General features: G+C 41.8%; 1 long non-coding RNA gene across 4 annotated transcripts in view; it reads left to right on the forward strand.

Moving 5' to 3' along the window:
• LOC122235473 overlaps positions 1-19,733 on the forward strand; it is a 142,686-nt gene extending 122,953 nt beyond the window's left edge. For all 4 annotated transcript variants that reach the window (XR_006213573.1, XR_006213569.1, XR_006213566.1 and 1 more), the window contains exons 4-5: positions 18,848-19,220; positions 19,315-19,733. This is a non-coding gene — a long non-coding RNA (uncharacterized LOC122235473). The remainder of the gene's footprint in view (positions 1-18,847; positions 19,221-19,314) is intronic.
• Positions 19,734-21,321: the final 1,588 nt, after the last annotated feature.

Here is a 21,321-nt window from a genome sequence, read left to right on the forward strand (position 1 = left end):
GTCTGTATTGTAGATAGCTGCTGTTTTTGTAACATTAGCACCCATTCCCCCCTTTTTTTTCCTGGAAAGAACACCCTGTTTTCATTAATTAGCCCCCCAACTATTACCCCTGTTCCATGAGGTTGGGTGAGATTAATTCCACCTTTAGGTTCCAGAGTGGCCATGTCATAGGTCCTGGCCAATCAACCCAGGTAATCCTGAGCCTTTGGTTAGGAAAAAAAAAAAAAGAGAGAAAAATTTTCTCTCCTCTGGAGTGGTCGAAAAGCTAGGATATAAGACTGGAGTTCTGGAAGATAACTTACCACCATGGGGGAGGAGCCTATGGAGAGCAGAGCCTCACACAAAGAAAATTCACCATGAGATACAGGGAGGAACTGCCATATGAGCTCCCAGATCTAGCTGGACACCCTTAGCCCAGTTAAATGAACCAAAAAATTCCCTTTCTTGTTCAGTTTGAATTGAGTTTTCTGCTACATACAACCCAAATATTTCTAAATAATACAGGCGAGGAGCCTAAGGCACACTTGTATTTGTTGCCAAGTTCCCACAGCCAGTAAGTAGTTGTGTTTACTTTAAACCCAGGAAATCAGGGTGTCTGGGTGACTCAGTCGGTTAGGCATCCAACTCTTGATCTCAGCTCAGGTCTCAATCTCAGAGTCGTGAGTTCAAGCCCCATATTGCATTCTGTACTGGGTGTGAAGTCTACTTAAAAAAACCAAAAAAACCAGGAAATCAATCTCTAGCGTCTTTGCTCTAGATTGCCTCTTAGATCAGGGTGGGAAGGGAGAGGAGCAGACGGACTTGAGAGATGTTCGATCTTAGGGACGGGCTGAACATGGTGAATCAGGGAAACGTGACCTACTTGTCGGGGAGATGATGCCACCACTCATGGAGAAAAAGGAATTACTAAACAGAGGACATATTTGGGGGTGGAGAAGAGTTGGAGGTGAGGAGTTGTGTTCTGGATATTTTGAGTATGAGCTGTCTGTGGAGAAGGCAAATAGAAATGACAGGACCTGAGGTGAGTGAAAAGTTCTAGGTTAGATTCACTCAGTCTTTTAACAAATACTTATTGGAGGTCTGCTGTGTGGGAAGCGCTGGCCGAGATTAATGGGATCTATGGGAGAACTCGATAGTCATGGAAATGTTTTGGAGCCATGAAGCTTATATTTAAGCCTGAGTCATCAGTGTATAAGTGATCTTTGAGGCGATATGGGTGAGTGAGGTACCCAGGGATTGTATAGAGGGTAAGAATAAGAGAAAATTTAACTTCTGTATCTCAGTTTCCTTGTCTACAACTACCCCATAGGGTTGTCGGGAAGGTTGAACTTTTAGAACAATGCTGTACATAATGAGCCGACCGTGTGTATCTTCGCTGTGATGAATGTGAGGTTGTTGCTGTTGATAATGAAGACATTGTAAAGAGCAAAGAAACCGGGGCAGGACGTGTCAGAAGTTGGGGTTAATGTATAGTTTAATTTAATTTACATTTGAATGAATGTAGCTAGCTGCCAGGGATGCACGTACAAACACACATGTGATGTTGCCTTTTTCCTCAATGAAGTTTATGTCCTTGTGGCGACCTTTAGGGTCAACTTCTTGCCTCCCCTGAGTTCTTATTCTTTCCACTTGGAGCTGTTTCTTCACCGACAGACAGGCATTAGCCTAAATATGGAACTCAGCCTTTATTCTTGTTTTACACACACACTCCCACAGGTTATTAAGTCGAAGCCTTTGCAAGGTGACTTGACTGAAAGCTTAGGGAGGCAGATGGAATCGACTTGAGCCATCCTTTCCCTGTCCATTCAGAACACCTTCAAAGGGATACCATTTTTCTTACGCAAATACCACGCAAATACGCAATACCACTCTCTTGCGCCTCTACCCAGAGCTACTTCCAAGCCTGTATTTACACATCCAAGGACTTAGCAGATGCTTTGAGGTTTCACTTTAAAGAGTCTGAGTAAGTTCTTAGACAAGGGTCATCTTCTTCCCCAGTCTCTACCTGGGACATCGTCTTCCCTAAAGTGTCTACCTATATCTACTTAGATACCAAAGACTGTGGGTATATATAAAACATTTATTCACAAACTTACACATACATACACTGTTAGTAAGAAAAATGGCAGTATTCTCTTCATATTTTTTTTTTGTTGTCGGCTCTTGTTCAATTATAAATATATTTTAAACATTTTCAGTGTTAATCACTCTGATCTACATGATTGTTAATGATTACATATTACTCTGTCTTATGACTATAGTGTACTTTTCTTATGTAGTTTTGACATTGTTTCCAATGTTTCACTATCATAAATAATTCACTGGAGAACATCCTTGGGTCTATATAGTGTGGTGTCCCTGACACCTGTAACAGCCTGGCACTTAGTGAATGTACACTAAAATATTTGTTGAGTGAAAGAGTGGACATGTCAACTCAATTTCCATTCTGGGCACTAGTGTTTGTTTTTATGCTCTGTATTATTTAAGTCCAGACTTTTTTAAAAATAATAATGGGAGTTATCACAGGACTGTGCAAATTAAGATCCCGGCTCCGAAATGTGGTTTCAGTTAACGTGATGCTAATGCAAAGTGAGAACTGCCCGGTTAACTTTGTTTCCTTAATTCAAAAGTAATGAGTGCTAACTTTAGACAATTTGGAAAGTAGAAGAAATGTTAAATCACCCATAATTATATATATCACCAAAAAATATATATATATATATACATATTTCTTATTAATCTTTTTTTATGCAAATATGTGGTTTTTTTTTTTTTTTTTACAAAAAAGGGTTGTTTGGTTTTTTTACAGTACTTACATACTATTAAGTAACTGCTTTTCTTCACCTAATATATATATATAGATTGTGAACAATTCCTCATGTCATTAAATATTTTTCTTTTATATGGTTGTTATCAGGTTCTTAGGGTTACGTTTTATGGATGAACTGCAGTATTTTTTAACTAACCTCTCACTGTGGGTGAAGTGCCTAGGCTTTTGTATAAACCATGAAAAAAATTCTAAAACCTAATTAATTTATATGTTTTTGTAGTTCTCAAGTGTACTACAAAGGTATATTAATTTTTAAAAAGCAGAGACATATACTGTACTAAATATTATAGTATAATTTTGGAAAGTAGGTTGGAGAAAAAGTAGGTGGCACTTTTTCATGTCTTACTTGATACATTTCTATGTTGTTTGAAAATTTTATCAACAGTGTGTATTAATTTTATGATTAAAAAATACTAAAAAGGGTTTTAAATTTTATTATTTTTTTAATTAAAAGATTCTGGGAGGGGCATTATGCTCTATATAATTTTTTGTTGTTGTCTGCTCTTGTTCAGTTATAAATATATTTCAAACATTTTCAATGTTAATAACTCTGATCTAGAAATGACTTGTGGGGGGCATCTGGGGTGGTTCAGTCATTTAAGTGTCCAATTTTGGTGCAGGTCATGATCTCGCAGTTCGTGAGTTCGAGTCCTGCATCGGGCTCTGTGCTGACAGCTCAGAGCCTGGAGCCTGCTTCAGATTCTGTCTGTCTTTCTGTCTCTCTCTCTGTCTGCTCTTCCCCTGCTCATTCTCTGTCTCTCTCTTTCTCTTTCTCAAAAATAAACATTAAAAATTTTTTAAAAAATAATTTAAAAAATCTTTTATTAAAGTATGCTCCATACCCAATGTGGGGATTGAACTCATGACCCCCAAATCAAGAGTTTTATGCTCTACCAACTGGGCCTGCCAGGTGCCTCTGTTTTTAAATTTTAATTTACACCCAGCACCCAGATCTTGGTTTCTAATACCATTCTCCAATAAAAGGAACCTGGGCTCCTTGAAAAAAAAAAAAGGCTAACTCTAGGCCTGGGGCAGAGGAAATGCAAGACGATCCTGGAGCATCTGGTAGTGCCAGAGAGTAAGAAAAAGCTCAAAAAGCAAAAAAAAAAAAATTGTGACCTATCAAAAGGACACAGGCACTGACCTGCAAGAGCTCCCAGTGGCCAAATCTGGAACAAAGTGAGATGCAAAACAGATGATATTGGCTTATAACCCAAAGTATAAAATAAATATCCGTGAGTTCCTAATGTGATATAAATAATAATAGCAATAAATAATATAAATATAATGCAAATAAGTGATTAAATAAATAAATAAATGGGTGGTGGGGAAGTGACAACTCTTGCTTAAAGGAGAATTCTAAATAATTTACATAGACCCTACCCAACTTCCAGGAGGGGAAGCTTAATCACCCCCAGTCAAAAGAAAAGAAAAACCCACGCACTTTGAACGTGGTGAGCTGTGTTTAGGGAGTGCAATATATGCAAAGGTGCGAACAGTAATTATGGTGGCGAGCACTACCTCGCAGGGTGGTCATGGTCAACATAACAGTGATAAGGCATGTTGATAGCACGTTCCTTTGGTATGACATGGTGAAAATGGCACTTTAGGGACACCCGGGTGGCTCCGCTAAGTGTCCACCTTCAGCTCAGGTCATGATCTCGTGGTTGGTGAGTTCCAGCCCCGTGTCGGGCTCTGTGCCGACAGCTCAGAGCCGAGAGCTTGCTTTGGATTCTGTGTTTCCCTCTCTCTCTGCACCTCCCCCACTTGCACTCTGTCTCTAGCAAAAGTAAATAAACATTACAAAAATAATAATAAACACTATGAGTTAGAATCACATTTTTAGGCCCACCTAGTCCAAAGCTTATGTTTTTAAGATTGTGTCTTTGTCCTTTTTTCACTAGGGCTACCTTAGGCACGCCAGTGAGATCATGGCTCTGTCTTTAATCCTGCCCTGCCCCTGGGCCAGCAGCCCCACCCTCTGTCCTGGGTCTTAGCCGTCTGGTGTTCCCACAAGGTAGAATTAAGCCTGGGTGGATTTTCTGGGCAGCCACTGATACTTTGGATCTTTCACCTTTCAGTCTATCTTCTTGCAGTCAATCAGGTCTTGGTAAGGATAAGAGCTAGTTTTGTTAAGGATTTTAGACTATTCTAAGGGCAACAGGAAGCTTCTGAAGATTTTAAGCAGAATATGAACTAGGAAGGAGGGAGGGAGGAAAAGTGACTCTCGAATGACTATTCCAGCAGCCCCCCGCGGCCAAGATGTGGTGGGCCTCCATCAGGGTGCTGGCGCTGTGGGTGAGGACTTCTGATCCCAAGACAGTGAGTGATGATAATCACACACATTTATATACTCCTGGGGAGTTTACACTGCAAATGCTTTCACATTCTTTGTCAATTAATGTTTACAACCCTGGGTAGAATTTCCATGTTGCAAATGAGAAAAACTGGAGCCATAGGAAATTACGTGAATTGCTCAAGGCTAAGCAGCATAATTTTAACCCAAGCATTTTGATTCCAAATCCAATGGGTTTTCCAGTGCCCGACTGCAAGATTAAGGGGGAAGATATATGTTAGCGATTTGGTCTCTTGCCCTTTGGGTTAATGGTTTTCAAAATTACTATACTTACAAGCTTAAAAACAGATTCCTGGGCCCCACCCTCGGAGATTCATACTCTGTGTTTCTGGAGGGGGCGCAGGCCTCTGTGGCACCCTCGGGGGATGTGAGGAGAGGGGCTCATGAGGCACGCTCTGAAAACCAGAACTGCCATGGTCTTTGCTTGTTTTCCCAATTTCCCAGTGCACAGGCAACACTGACCGGGGGCACATGTTCTCCAAGTACGTGTTATTATAATTCAAAAATGGATGTAGATTTTTTAAAACTATTATTTGAGCACTCATCCTTCCGAATCTGACTGGCATTGGCAAACTTGGTTTTGCAACTATTTTTGCTGTTTAGTGACCACCTGGTCCTTTTTGCTCCTGTCCCACCTCAAGGCTCCCCGGTGATCACCGTCCCCATGTCCCCAGGCCCGGTGCCCATGGCTCCCCGGCAGCAGGCCTCGGGCCATGGCAGGGCAGCCACACGCCTACTTCTTTAGAGCCGAAGCCTCAGCCCGGAGCGACGGGGGTCAGAGCAGGAGGCTTCGTAGCCACGGAGAGAAGGGGACGGGAAGAGGCTGGTGTGACTATTTCCCCATCTTCCCCACTCCTGCCCAACTGCAGGTGATGTCTTCGGTGGGTCATTTTTCTTTTAAGAAAACAGCAAGGTTGTCCATATCAGCTCCCTGTCTTATTTGGCCTGAATAGCGGATTTTGTTTCTATTTTGTTTAGCTTTCTGGTACAGCTAAGATCAGATGTCCTTCTTTATGTCATTGCTTGTTTGTTACTACTTTATTTGAAGGTCACGTAAGGCTGGAGGCTCACTATTTATGAATTCTATCTACTTTTCAATCATCACCTGAGAACTAATACCCGTGCCCTTGCATCTCAAGTTACAAAAAAGGGACCCCAGCCAGTGTGGTTTAGGTGCTCTAAAGAGCAAAACTGCAGGGACCCCACAGTGGTTTATTCATTCGGTTTTCCTCAGCCTCCACCGGCCCACCATACACTTCCTGTCTCCTCACACTCCACAGGAATGTTTTCCTGGAAGGCAGAGTCAACCCCGGGGAACACTATTCTTTCCACATACTAATGGCTTCTCAAAGTCTCCCCAGAGGCACGGCCTCAGCAAGGGTTGCAGGGGGCAGGTTTCCACTTTGCCCAAAGGAGCCCCAGTCTGCCACTCATGCTGTTTGCCAAGTCCAGGGCGTGTGTCCTTCCCTCCACCTCGGCTGAGTGGTCTCTGGTGGGGAGACGAAGCATGAATGTTTATGGAGTGCCCACTATGGGCCAGACCCCACAGAGTTGCTTTGGTCAGTTACAAACACCTCCTTCTTTCAAGCAGATGGGACCCCACATGCTAGGCATCATCTGTGGCTCTCTTAGTGGTTGGTACTCTCTGGGACCCCTCAGTCCTCAGGGAGCACACACCTCATCTCCTGGCCTTGGCAGGGTTTCCCGATGGGATTTCCAAGGATCACAAGTCCTTCTGGAGGTGCCCAGTGCTGGGGGCACCTGGAAATTCTTCAGCAGGACCCAGTTAACTGGTACAGCCACACGGTTGTCCCTGCCCCCAACTTTGGTTTATCTCAGAGCTGACAACTGATAACTTCTTACAGCAAGCTCCTCAGGGCAGGAAATATTTCCACTCACTCAAAGACACCCCTCACCTTAAAGGGGACCTAGAGGAGATCTTGTCTCTGTATTTCCCTCCAAGGGGCTGCTCACAGGGCACATATGCCCAGTCTCTATACAGCAGCACGGCCAGGTGAGGCCAGCAAACCTTGTTCACCCCAGTGTGGTAACTTTGGACCTTTTTGAATAATCCCTACTGATTCTGCTTGTGGGGTGGAGGAACAGCCCTCTCCATAGTCACTGTCCCACAAACACCCCCCTGATGTTAGGGGGCCTGGACACATCCTCCACATGGGCTACACCCTGGGAATGGTGAGACCTTCCTCTGCTTTCATAACCCTTTTAGACAGTGGGTCCGTGGGGAGAAGGGAGGACCCAGGATTGGTCCAACCTGGTTTCTAAGGAGGACAGCCTAGAATCTACATCATGACCACTCAAGGTTTAGTGAAATTGGGTCTAACCTTCCATGGTGTTTAATCAGAGAGCTGGAGGCGTGGGATAGTTAGAATCTCTGGGCAGAGAAACATCCACAACAGGCAAGTGGCCTCACGGAGGTGGGGCCTGTATGGGTCATCACGGTGGAAGCAGGACCCCTCACGGCAGCTGGGGGAAGGGAAGGATGACAAGTTTCAGCCCTCCAGAGGGAGAGGAGTATTCTGGCAAGGCGTGGGCAGATTGTTGGGCCCCAAGCCAGGCAGCTGTGGTTTGGGGCCAGGTTCCAGGGCCAGCAGGGAACTGGAGTGCCAAATGGGAGCTGAGCAGGTGCCCAGTCATATGGTAGACTTGGCCCACAGGGTGGGTTTAGACAATAATACTCGGGCTGTAGGGCACCTGGGTGTCAAAGAACTCTCCTTATATCCCTGGGTACTTGGCTTGGGACAGCAAGACTAATCAATCCTCTGTCTCCCCACTAGTGGCCAAAGACCCCAAATTATGAAACAATAAGCTTGAATAGGACTAGCTCAGCTACCTAGCAGGATAGAGAAAGTGTGCAGCTGTCCTGGAGATATAGGATTACCTTTATCCCCATCCTCCACCCCCCCCCCCCCCCAGATTCTTTCTTTGAGAGGCAGCCATTCCTATAAACTGAAACAGATGAGTTCTTGCAAAGATGGCTCATAGATTTTTTTTTATCTCTGAAATTCACACACAAAGAGGCTATAGATGATGGATATGTACATCTATACATACCCACAGACACACTCATGCATACGGATAGGTCTTACATACATAGTAGATGAATCCCTAAAAAGTCATATTTAAGTTCAGTTTTTATAAATAATCCCTACTTAAAATTATCAAGGCAGCATCTCTTGGTGGATCTTCCTGCTCTCTTTAATTAAATAATAGGACATATGCAGCCTAACTCTTTTTTTCTTTTCCTTTTCTAGTTTTTTGCCAGGAAACTCAGAGCTGAACTTTATATTTAATTTCATTACTTCCTTAGTTTCAATCTTCTGCTAGAACCGTTTTCTTCTTTGAGCCCATTTTGTTGTGTAACTTCTGGATACAGGTCCTTGATGTAATACCTTCATGGGTATTTATCAAATGTAATTTTCAATGACTTTAGAAGTGATTAATGAGTAAGTAATAAATAAATGGGTTGAATTTTCTAGAATCTTAAAAACATGTACCAGGAAGTTTCTCAACTGATGGATTACTAAGTTCTGGAAAAACAGAATTCTACTGTAATGCACAATATCCTATTTTGGAACCCACCTGAATGGAGATGGGAATGTGGAATTCACCCTCTGCAGTTGCGTGTGAAAGTGGGTACCTCCGAGTTGGAAGGGATTAACCAGAAGGACCTGTTGGGGGAGGGGCCTGCCGGTCTCCATGTACGGGTGTGCTTTGCCAACATCACTCCCTTTGCACCTACTCTCTCAGCCATATTTGCAAACACACCTAGGAATGTTGGCTACATCCTCCCTGGGCAATTCGGACAAAGCTTTTGCAGTCCTTTATCTGACCTACTTGGTCAACACGGCGCCTTGACTCAAAGATATCAGGGAAGAAAAAGGCCTGCAGTGTCATTGAGTCCATTCCTCAGGGTGGGGCAGGAGGGGAAAGCAACCTGATCTGCCCCTTCCACCTCTGGGGAGAAGCGTGTGGTGAATTCTCCTCTTTATACCCAGAGCAAGCCTTCGGCACTGGCCATCTTAGGAGTGACCAATTCAGTTTCTCATTCTGGCATCTCCCCTTTACTTATCTTCATCCTTACTGTGTTCTTGGAGACAGTGTGCTGAAGCAGGAATGTGTGTTCAGAAAATCTTTCACAAACATGTCACGGGGCCAGTAGCTGATGTGCTCCCCAGCTCTGTTAACGCCAGTCTGAAGGTGCAGGCCAAAGCTCTGCTCTGCTCAGGAGGGGCTGGCACCTGGAAGGTTCTGCTGATCCTCTGTGCTGTGGGGTGAGTGGGGCGCACAGTACTGCCCCCAGGAGACTGAGAAGATGAGCCACTCTCTGGGCCAGTCTTCCAGGGCAGGGGGCCATTGGTGTGGAGTGAATGGCATTAAGGATCCCCAGTGTGCTTGAGGCAGGGAATGGATACATGGAAGGTATCTCCCCTCTGAAGCAGCTCTTTGGGCAGAGTGTCGTCCTCAGGCTTCATTTCATAGGTCAGAAAGGAAAAGTCCTAGGGCAACCTGGAATTGTCCTCAAATAAGCCGAGGACAGACAAGAGGGAAGGGATTCAACTTATTCTGTGCAATTATTGAGGGGCTGAACTAGGACCTATGAACACAAGTTAGAAGGAGACTGAACTGGGTTCAAAATGAGGAAAGTTTGAGGAGCACCTGGGTGGTTCAGTCAGTTAAGTGTCCAACTTCGGCTCAGGTCATGATCTCATGGTGGGTAAGTTCGAGCTCCACTTCGGGCTCTCTGCTCTTAGTGCAAAGGTTGCTTCAGATCTTCTGTCTCCCTCTCAATCTGCTCCTTCCCTGTTTGCACACACACACACACACGCGTGCGTGCACACACACACACACACACACTCTCTCTCTCTCTCTCAAAAGTAAATAAACATTAAAAATGTTTTTAAAAATGAAAGGCATCCTTTATTTTTTTAAAAAAACACACAAAACAAAAATCAAAAAAAATGAGGAAGGTTTTCTATCTCTTGGGGTTGTTCAAAAGTGGATTGGATCTTGGGCACCTGGTGGCTCAGTTGGTTAAGCAGCCGACTTCGGCTCAGGTCATGATCTCACAGTTCGTGAGTTCGAGCCCCACACTGGGCTGTCTGCTGTCTGCACAGAATCTGCCTCTGATCCTCTGTCCCCCTCTCTCTACCTCTCTCCTACCTCTATTTCAAAAATAAACCTTAAAGAAAAGTGGATTGGGTCTATCCACGGATAAATCGATAGAGAAAATGTGGTGTATACACACAGTGGAATTTCATTCATCCTCAGGACGGAAGGAAATTCTGACGCTCACTGCAGCATGGATGAACCTTGAGGACATTGCCAAACAGAAGATGAGGGGTTCCGTGGACGGGTGGTGGTGACGGTTGTACAAGTGAATGCACTTCACGCACCGAACTGTACTACTTACAAATAGTTAAAAGGGTAGATTTTATGTAATGTATATTTTATCAAAATAAAAAAATTAAGTAAACACCATTGGAGATTAAAGGACCTTGTGACAGTGAATGAAAAGTGGCTATTAGCCAGCTTGTCACATTAGCACGAGTGTGTACCTCTGGTAATTGCCACTGCTTTAGTTTTGGTGACACAGTCCCAGAGACCACAATCTAATATGGAGAGGAAGAGGCTAATTACTCAGAGTTTTAGAGGCAGTTAGAAAATAGAGGCAGGAAGGCAAGTTTCCTTAGGAAAAGGGACTCATTTGCCTTCCTCGTGTATGCTTGTGTGAGTGGCAGGGGTAAGGTACCCATTAGCTTGGGGTATAGCAACAGGCACTGTGCTGTAGAAGAAAGATTCTTTCTAGACATTTTAGGTTTTAGTTTTGTAGTTATTTAACTTCTTGGGGCTCACTTTCTGTATCTGTAAAATGGGAATAACCTCTTCTTTGCAGAGGTTGGGGTTGGGGTATTAGCTTGGGGTATAGCAACAGGCACTGTGATGTAAAAGAAAGATTCTTTCTAGACATTTTAGGTTTTAGTTTTGTAGTTATTTAACTTCTTGGGGCTCACTTTCTGTATCTGTAAAATGGGAATAACCTCTTCTTTGCAGAAATGGAAAAGTCATATCTGAAAGTACCTACCACATAGTGATTATCCGCAAAAATGTTCATTATTATTGGTCTCCCCGCGATATTCATTTTTTAAAAGTTTTCTGTTTAGGACACATTTTACCATGATTTGCCTGTCAGTGATGTGGTTCTTGCCAAATTCATCTTAGCAACCGGGGGATGGAGTTGATATGCAAAACACATTATGCTAACTCTTACTGACAAGGCAATATAACCCTGTGCTATTTTGAACATCCTGGGGTGTTTTACAAAAGGAAGCCTGATTATTTGTTTTGGTTTCATTGAGACCTCTCTACTAGTCCATCAGTGGCAGAGCTGAGACCCAGCCCCTTGACCTAGGAGACCCTTGACCCCCCTGCATGGCCCACTTAACTGTCCGCCAGCTCTCACCTAAGTACCTGGATCAGAGACACATCTGGAAGAGGTCCAAGAGGTACCTCATCAGCATTCTGCACCTCTGCCAAAGGACGACTGGGAGAGGAGGCCAAAGCCAACCAGGGAAAACGAAGGCCGAAATGCTTTTTCTAACCAATCCATCAGCATTGAGGCTGTGGAGTGTTCCTCTCTTCTAGCCACCCCCATACGTGCCCATAGTTCCCAGGGCTTAACCTGATAGACTGGTAGAATAGAGGGAAGCTTCCACAAGGACTCAAGGAATAGAAACACTGTGAAATGTGAAACAACCACTCCACCTTGTTAATAGCACTTTGGGGCACAGAAAGGGAAATTCTGGTCTGTGTTCAAGCTAGCATGAAGTGCCTCTGCCCATTTCCCCACCCCCTCTGAGGGACATTTGGCAGCATTTGAAAGTGACAAGACCTCGGAGGTTGCAGTTGTCCAGGCTTGGTCCTCCAGTGTTCCGGGTAGACTTTGGGTTTCGTCTGATCCTTACCACCTGAGGCTCAGCTGCCTCAGATGGGTTAACAGCAGCTTATGGGATGACAATCGTAAGTCACAATTGTAAGACATGAGCCATTTTCCCTATACTTCAATCCCATCTTGGTGTTTGATATAAAAGATTGCCTAAACCCACTGGTGACAAAAACCCAATTAAAACTAATTTGGGTAAAAATGGGAAATTACAGGCCTTGGGAAATCTCAGAGTAAATCTATGTAGCTGAATCAAAGAGCCCCGATCACATCCTTATGACAGTATTCTGTGTTCTCTTTTTTTCTGCACATTTCCTATGTGGTGGCCTCCATTGTCACTCTTCCTCCCTGGTAGCAGAAATGGCCACCAAGATCTCCAACTTTTTACTAGCTTCACAGCTTTAGACCATAGAGAGAACCTCTTTCTAAATCATTCCATTGTCAGATGATTTTCCTGACACTGGTGAAACACCAAAAATAAGATTTAGTTCCTGCCTTCAAGCTTCTTTCAGTGGATGGGTTAAGCTTATGAGATCATTGGAGTTTGACTGGTTTATTAAAAAAAAAAAAGAAGAAGACAATATAATTTTGAAACAGGATGTATCTGGATATGAAGCTTCTAGAAGGGATATTGGAGAATCAGGGAACTAAGTAAATGCCACTAAGTGCCTAAATTCAAGGAGTAGGGGCTCCAGGACATGGAAGGAGAAAAAAAAGAAGGGCATTTGAGAACATTCTTGCCTCTCACAACTTTGATTATAGATCATTTCCAGCAACTATAGTTAGTTCCTGGTTTCCAGATAATCATGATTTGTGGTGATCTAAACATGAAAACCACATAAAGTGTATGTGAGTGAATTGGTGAGAATCAACCTGGAACACCAAAGGTTTGACTCCACCTTCTTTTAAGGATCTGGCATGTGTCACGAAGGGGATAGAAGCCTGCTTGAGAAAAATTTAAAAAAAAAGAAAAAAAAAGAAAAAGCATTTCTCTAACCACAGACATTCACGGTAGGGGATCAAAGACTTCTGCATCATGGCCAAAATGGAGTAACAGGGAGTGAATTCACCCTCCTGCCTTCAATAACGAGAAAACTGGACAAAATATATGAAATCATAGTTTTCAGATATTAAACAACAGGCAGCATTGAACAATGACCTTGAGAGGGGATAGGAGGTGGGGGGAAGAGGTGAGTTCTACAATTGTTGCATCTTGCTACCTGGAGGCGATTTCCAGACTGCAGTTCAGGGAGGGAGGAACAGAACTCGATAGTCTCATTACAGTGAGGAACCGGAGATCCAGGTGAAAGGAAGTTGATGGCACTAGAATTTATGGATCAGGCTGTGAGAAACGGAGCTACAGAGAGAGAGCAAGCTCCAGAGATCTGCAGAAGGGTCACTTCAAAACTTTAGCTGAAATGAATTAAGTCAATCAGAGAAAGGCAAATACCATATGACTTAACTCACATGTGGAATTTAAGAAACAAAACAGATATGAACATAAGGGAAGGGGTAATGGAGAGAAAGGGAAACGAACCACAAGAGACTCTTAATGATAGAGAACAAACTATGGGTTGATGGAGGGACGTGGGTGGGAGATGGGCTAGATGGGTGATGGGTATTAAAAAGGGCACTTGTGATGAGCACTGAATTCTGCTCCCGAAACCAATATTGTGCAGTATGTTAATCAACTAAACAAAGAAAAAACAAACAACAACAATAAAAAACACTTTAGCTGAGTACTGATCTATCTACACACAAAAGGAAAGTATCTGAGAGGAAAAACTACCTGAAAGCAGCAGGCTGAACATTTTCTGGGGCTCACTTAGTAGTGGGACTAAATAAGTCCTGAACTAAAGGTTACACTGGACCCACCACAACAAAGCTTAAAATCAAGCCTTGTAAGGATCCAATTTCTCCCAGGTAAGTTAACCCTGTGCCATAATAAAGTTCAACACTACTTAAAAGAATACAACAAAATCCAGCAAACAATATAGAACTACAGTGTCAGGCATCTAGTAAAAAATTATCAGGCATGCAATGAAGCAGGAAAATGTTACTCACAACGAAGAGAAAAACTGATCAATAGAAACAGACCCAGAAATTATAGAAATGACGAATTAGATAAGAACATTAAAACAGCTATTTTATTATATTTTATCTTTTTAAATATTTATTTATTTATTTTGAGAGAGAGACTGTGAGTAAAGGAGGGACAGAGAGAGACAGGGAGAGAGAGAATCTCAAGCAGACTCCATGCTCCTTGTGGAGCCCAATGCAGGGCTCAAACTAATGGCCACTGGATCATGACCTGAGCCATTATCAAGAGCTGGACACTTAACTGACTGAGCCACCCAGGCAACCCCAAAATAGCTATTTTAAATATGCTACCCATGTACAAGAAAGTAGAGGAAAACAGACACAGGATGGGAAGATAAACTGATAACATAAAAAAATACCTAGATGGCACATACATAGATGAAAAATGCAATAACTGAAATGAAAAATAGTGGATGAGATTAATAGTTGATGAGATACTGCAGAAGAAAGGATAACTGAGGTTGAAGACAGAGCAAGAGAAACTATCCACATGGAAACATAGAGAGAAAAGAGACTGAAAAAATTAAGACAGGTTAGTGACTTGTGGGCTATACATATATAATCCAAATACACTGTATCTGTATAATTAAAGTGCCAAGAAAATGATGTGATGAGTGGGGAGAAAATATGTGAAGAAACCATAAATAAAAATGTTTTAACTTTGGTGAAAACTATAAATTGGCAGATTCAAGGAGCTCAACAAACACCAAGCAGAATAAGCATTATGAAAACCATGCCAAGTGGTGCCTCGGTGGCTCAGTCGGTTAAGCGTCCAATGTGGGCGCAGGTCAGGATCTCATGAATTTCGTGAATTCAAGCCCCGTGTTGAGCTCAGTGCTGACAGCTCAGAGCCTGGAGCCTGCTTCGGATTCTGTGTCTCCCTCTCTCTCCACCTCTCCCCAATTGGCAGTGTGTATTCTCTCTCTCAAAAATAAATAAACATTAAAAAAAATTTAAGAAAACCATGCCAAGACACATGATAATCAAATTGTTGAAAATCAGTGGTAAAAGAAAATCTTCAAATACAGTCAGATGAAAAGGGACAAATCACATACCTGGAAGCAAAAATGACAAAAACGGCAGATTTCTTGTTACAAACTGTAATCCAGAAGACAATGGAGTGACATCTTTAAAGTGCTAAAAGAAAAAACTGTCAATCTTGGATTTCATGCCCAGCAAAAACGTTTCAAAAATAAAAGTGAAATGAAAACTTTTCAAACGTTTCATCACTAGAAGTTCTTCAATATAAGAAATATTAATAGAAATTTTTTAGGTAGGATACCACACAAGAAAAGGATCTACTTAAATGACCGAAGAGTGCCAGAAATGATAAATATGTGCATAATTTCCTTAAATGATGACTGATTGTTTAAAGCAAAAATAATCACAGTGTATTGTGAGATTCATAACACCTGTTGAAGCAAAAATGTATGAAAATATCACAAAGATAAGAAGGAAGAAATCAAAGTATACTATTGTAAGATTCTTTGGCTATACTTAAAATGGAATGATATTATTTGAAGTTAGACTGTTGTAAGTTAAAAAGTGTAATGTGTCCCCTATCGGGACCAAAATAGGTTACACAAATCATGTCCTGTTCAAAACAAAACAAAACAAAACAACCCTCTGTAGAGCTAATTCAGTAATTTTATCATTCTCAAATTTGTGTCTTTCATTCTGGCTTTAGTTATAGTGGTATTTGTAATTTCAAAATGTAACCTGTCTCTGTAGTTCAACATCTGCTCCTGTTCTATTAAACATTGCCAAGTAACAGCAAAGGAAGTATTTTCAGCATCGTGCTGGTCTCGGCAAGCTAAATTTGGTACTGTGGAATTTGTTGGTGAGGATAAACTATGTGAGAATTCCTATGCTTGAAGCAATGCTGGCGTCAGGCCATTTCTATTCAAATGATGGGTTTGGACAAAATTGTGTTTACAAACTGATTCTGCCACTTACAAACTGTACTACCTTCTGTGGGGGGGAAACATGTAAGGTCTCTGTGACTTGGAGGTCCCACACCTCGCAAAGAGAAGAATATATACTTCTCTTCTCCGGTGCCCTTCCTTATTTACTGTAGAATGAATAAGACTTTTGGAAACTGTGATGGAAAAGTTGCTTACTTAAGAACTCACCATTCTTGTCAGAGGAGGAGAAAATAATACTGACTGACCTCATTAGTTTTTCCACCAACGTGTCTCCCTAGTCAGGACTACACGTGGCTTATGTTTGAAACTATGAGCTTGAATAAAGTCTATTACTTGGTGGCCAGATCATTTGATAGTGGTATAACATGTTAAGTGGCACTGGACAGCTTAAAGAAGGAAGGTATATGGTTAATAAGTACACCTAGACAGAGGCACAGGCAGCCTCACTTGGGAATAAAGAACAAAGGGGATTCAGGAGATCCCGACAATGTCCCAGTTCTGCCATTAGCTAGACCTAAAGCAAGGCCATGTGACTTCCGTGGGCCTTAGTTTCTACTTGGACCAGAGTAATGCTTCCCTAAGTGGAGTGCATACCCTTGGTGGTATAGCACATTTTTTTTCTTTTTAATATATATAGATGTATTTTTAAAAATATAACTGTTTTAGAGAATATAACTATAGCCAACCATAACTTTAGCAATATTATTGATTAGGATGAGTTAACACGTAAAACTCAAGTCAATATAAAAACAAATGTTATGTAAACAATAGTCCACACAATACCAAGGCAGAGAAGAAAATCTGAAAAGATTATCAGTCTAAAATGCTGGGTTTAGAAATATTTTTTAAAAGCATTTATAAGAGCACATAATTTGCTCATAATATTATAAACAAAACGAGAGAAATATCCTGGCAACAGAACTGTGGAAAGTAGATATCAGATGGACTTGGGGGAACAGACGAGTTGACTCTGAAGCCAGCAGTGGGTGAGGTCGAGAGATAACCTGATTTGCATTCCAGAACCTCTGAGACACCTCAGAATTGGTAGCATCAGTTCCTTCTGGAAGCAAAGGTGGGGAAATAAGTTTGAAAACAGGACAAGTGTGCTTGACAGTCTGTTGAGGAAAGAGTAGGACACCCTCCATCAAGCTGCCGAGCCAGACACCAGCCCCTTCTCACTTAGATGGTCAGGAGACTCCATGAGGGAATTCTTCAAGAAGACGAAACTGTTGGAATACCATGGGCATCAATGCTGAGGGAAGGTGTATGCAGCTCGGGGAAGTCTGGAGATACATTAGTGAAATGTGTGTCAAAAAATCTTACCAAACCATACTACTGTTATTTTTCATTTATTTTTTTGAGAGAGAGAGAGAGATAGAGAATCTTAAGCAGTCTCCACACTCAGTGTGGCCTGATCATGACCCTGGGATCATGACCTGAGCCAAATTCAAGAGTTGGACACTCAACCAACTCAGCCACCCAAGCGCCGCTATCGTGCTGTGATTAACTCTGTAAAGGGTTTCCCAAGGAAAACAAAGAGCTGTGCAGACAAGGAAAACTAATCACAGTTTCCTGTTTGGCTCAGATGGTAATAGTGGTTTCACCATTAAAGTCATGTCAACTGAATATTGCCTAGAAGAATGGGCAAGGTGGAAAGTGGATGTGGGCAAGGAATGTTGAAATTAAACTTCATCTGAGTCCTCCATAGAAGGAAGTCAATAGATACCGCTAAAATGAAAAATAATAATAATAACTGAATATAAATATCCAGGTTTGCTTTTAAAAATAAAGAATTGAAGGGTGCCTGGGTGGCTCAGTTGGTTAAGCATCGGACTCCTGATTTCAGCTCAGGTCATGTTCTCATGGTTCATGAGTTCAAGCTCTGTGTCGGGTTCCACTCTGATAACATGGAGCCTGCTTGGGATTCTCTCTCCTCCTCTCTCTGTGCCCCTCCCCTCTCAAAATAAATAAATTAAAGAAAATAAAGAACTGAAGGCAAATATGAAAATAATCATTTAAAAGCATTGAAAATGGTAACTTCAAGAGGTGGAGTGCAATTTTATTTTTTGTAACAAATACTGTAGAACTATTTCATCCTTAACTATATGCAAAATAATTTTGGCGCAATTTCAAAAAATTCCATTTAAAAAGTTATGAAGCCATTATGCAAATGACAGAACTTTGGAAAACACTGGCCTTGCAAGACTTTAACCTCCCAAGAGTCTGTGAGTTGATTGAGAGAAATCACCACGCTCCGTTGACATTTGTTTGTTGTCATGATGCCCAAGTCACAGGCATTTATTTATTTAAGCTATAGTGAATTATTCTGGGGAGACTGGTGCAGAGGATTCTAACATGGAGACATCACAAGGTTTTATCACCCACACTGGAAGTGCTTGTGACACCTGATAAACTTCAAGTACTCATTTATAAGGGTACATTTATACATGTTTGCCTAGTAAATATGACTCCCCAACCCTGTTTCTAAGTTACAGATGATTTCTGGAATGGCTGGGATCAGGATGCGTATACCACAGCTGTAAGGCTTTACTGGTTCCGATTCATGACATTTGTTACCTTGGAAATGTGGGGAATGGGTGGTCGTCTATCGTTAAGTGGGATAAAGCATGTAAAATACCAGGCACTGAATAAAAGTGTGTTACCTTCTCTTTCAGGCACCGCCATGGAGAAGATTAACTGGCAGTCATTCAAACTAATTATTTCTTGGGTTCCTGGAATCTGGAACCAGAGAGATGGTTGGAATGTGAAGAGCTTCTTTTATACAGATGAGCCCGATAGCTGGAGGAGTCTAGACGTATATCAGAAGAAAGGAAAAATTAATAGGAAATGACTAGATTTTACACCCGATCGTTTGGAACATTCCAAAACCAAGAGAAGCCTTTCTTGTCACACGTGATTTCATGATAATTAGGGCCAGCTGTGTCTGGGCAATTCAGGTCAAGCCAGATGCCAAACCCAACTCAAACACTTACAGGAAGATCCTCATCGTCAAGAACCTCCAAACATCCTGTAGAAAATCGAAAGAAGGTCAGTTATGTTATCTTTTCCCTTTCTTGCCTAAATGTTGTTCTCCTGAGTACTGACAACCTCTATGGTTTTCACTTGTGCTTTATGTCTAAAGGTAATGTGGCTGCTGATACATGGTGCATACATGGAAGAATCCTTAAAGGGGGAGGGACATCATTAGCAACTTTTCCATTCTGCTGGGATTAGTTCTTGGATTGTCGCCCTTACCCATAAGCCAGACTAACTCACCCGTAAGTCACATATTTGTGAGCCAATAAAGATGACCTGTCCCAGTGTCTCTCTGAACCAGGGATGGTTTGGAAGGAGGGAGACTTTCACTATATGCTGTGCTGTAACTTTCGACTTTAAATAAAAATGTGTATGAGAATGTCCTATTCAAAGAAGTAAATGTGATTAAAGAAAAAAAAATTTTTTTTCCAGTGGAAGGATATATCGATTTGCTAACTGGCTCACCTTAGCTGTAAAAGTTCTAGTTGACACAAACCCTACTTTAGAAACTGGAGACTTCTTTTCCTCCAGGTCATTTCAATTGTATTCTTTCTTTTGAATTGTGGATTTCTGAAAGCATTTTAAGTTGCAGGTCCTTTTATCTCATGTTTCTTTTACTTCTACTTAAGGACTATTATATATATTATATATAATATATATATAGCTGAGATTCCCAATAAAGCCATATAGTACTTCACTTCACTAGAACGAAAGTAGGCCAGGCCTGAAAGCAGTGTCGTGGTTTACTTGGTCCCAGGGCTCCCTGTTTAACTCGAGTTCACCTCCTCCTTCTCTTAGGTCCCTGTTTCCACTGGTCACTTTGTTGCAGCTGGAAAGGAGGTGGAACAAAAGCCATGGCTGTACTGCTATTTGCCATGGTGACTGACTTGGGGCTGAATGGAGAATTCACTGCATTCCTGATGTTGACTCACTTCCACCCAAAACCCTTGGGTTGAGGTTAAAACTCAGCTCAGGCTTTCCAAGGGGCTGTTCCTATGAGCTGGCCTGGGATGATCTTATCTGGACCAGCCCAGGGGTGTTCTTCATCTTGGGGACTTCAGTCAGCTTGTTCTGTAGCAAGTAGATTTTTTAAAATGGCTTAGGGGTGCCTGGGTGGCTCAGTTGGTTAAACATCCGACTCTTGACCTCAGCTCAAGTCTTATTCTCAGGGTCATGAGTTCAAAGCCCTGCGTTGGGCTTCACGCTGGCAGAAGCCTACTTAAAAAAAAAAAAAAAAAAGAAAGAAAGAAAAAAAAAAAAAGAAATGGCTTAGCTATCTAGAGGTGAGAAAGAGAATTCTGAGAAGAATATTCAGAATGGATCTAGGCTTATCTTTGTTCTATGACCAGTAGAAGCTCCAACAAAGTAGCTGCCTCCTCCAGCTGTCCTAGATCTGAGCACATGTCAAAAGTATGCCAGGAAACAGGCTGTCTCCAGAAGTGCAGAGAGCTCATACTTAATTGGATCCCCTGCTTCCGTTACTGGCAGCCACGCTCCTAGAATCTTTCAAATCCTGCAGCAAGACTAGTATAGAGATGCAATAGTATTGTTCTTGAAGGCATTTTAACCTTTTCATTGAATAATTCAACAATATGTAATAGAAGTCATACTATTGACCCCAGGTTTCCCCATTTGGGTGAAACATATACCCACTTTATAGATCAGCACTCCCTAAAATGAACTATTTGTACCTAGTGGACATGCAAGACAATCTTCTGGGGAAAATAAGAAACTATTTGAACCTAGATTTTTTTTTTTATCTAAAACAAAACAGAAATTAAACTTTCCTAATATTTAATAAGTGGGCTGACCCAGGTTCCCCTATCTTAGCCCACATTCCAGAAGGTCAAGTGTTCTAGATTATAGAGGAGAAAACTTGAAGGAATCTTATAATGTGGAGAGATTAATAGCATCACCATATATTTTTTTTGGTTTTAATGTACTGGGACACACTGTAGTTTTTGTGTGAAAGGCTGCAGGGAATCACAGGTCTTATCATCTAGTTTTGATAAAACTAAACCTTATAAAAATAGGCTAATGGCACGAAAGCATGTCTCTACTGTAATCAGAGAATAAAGCTAATATCAAAATACAAACAAATAAACAACAGGAA

This window comes from Panthera tigris, chromosome A1 (assembly GCF_018350195.1).
Source record: "Panthera tigris isolate Pti1 chromosome A1, P.tigris_Pti1_mat1.1, whole genome shotgun sequence".
NCBI lineage: Eukaryota > Metazoa > Chordata > Mammalia > Carnivora > Felidae > Panthera > Panthera tigris.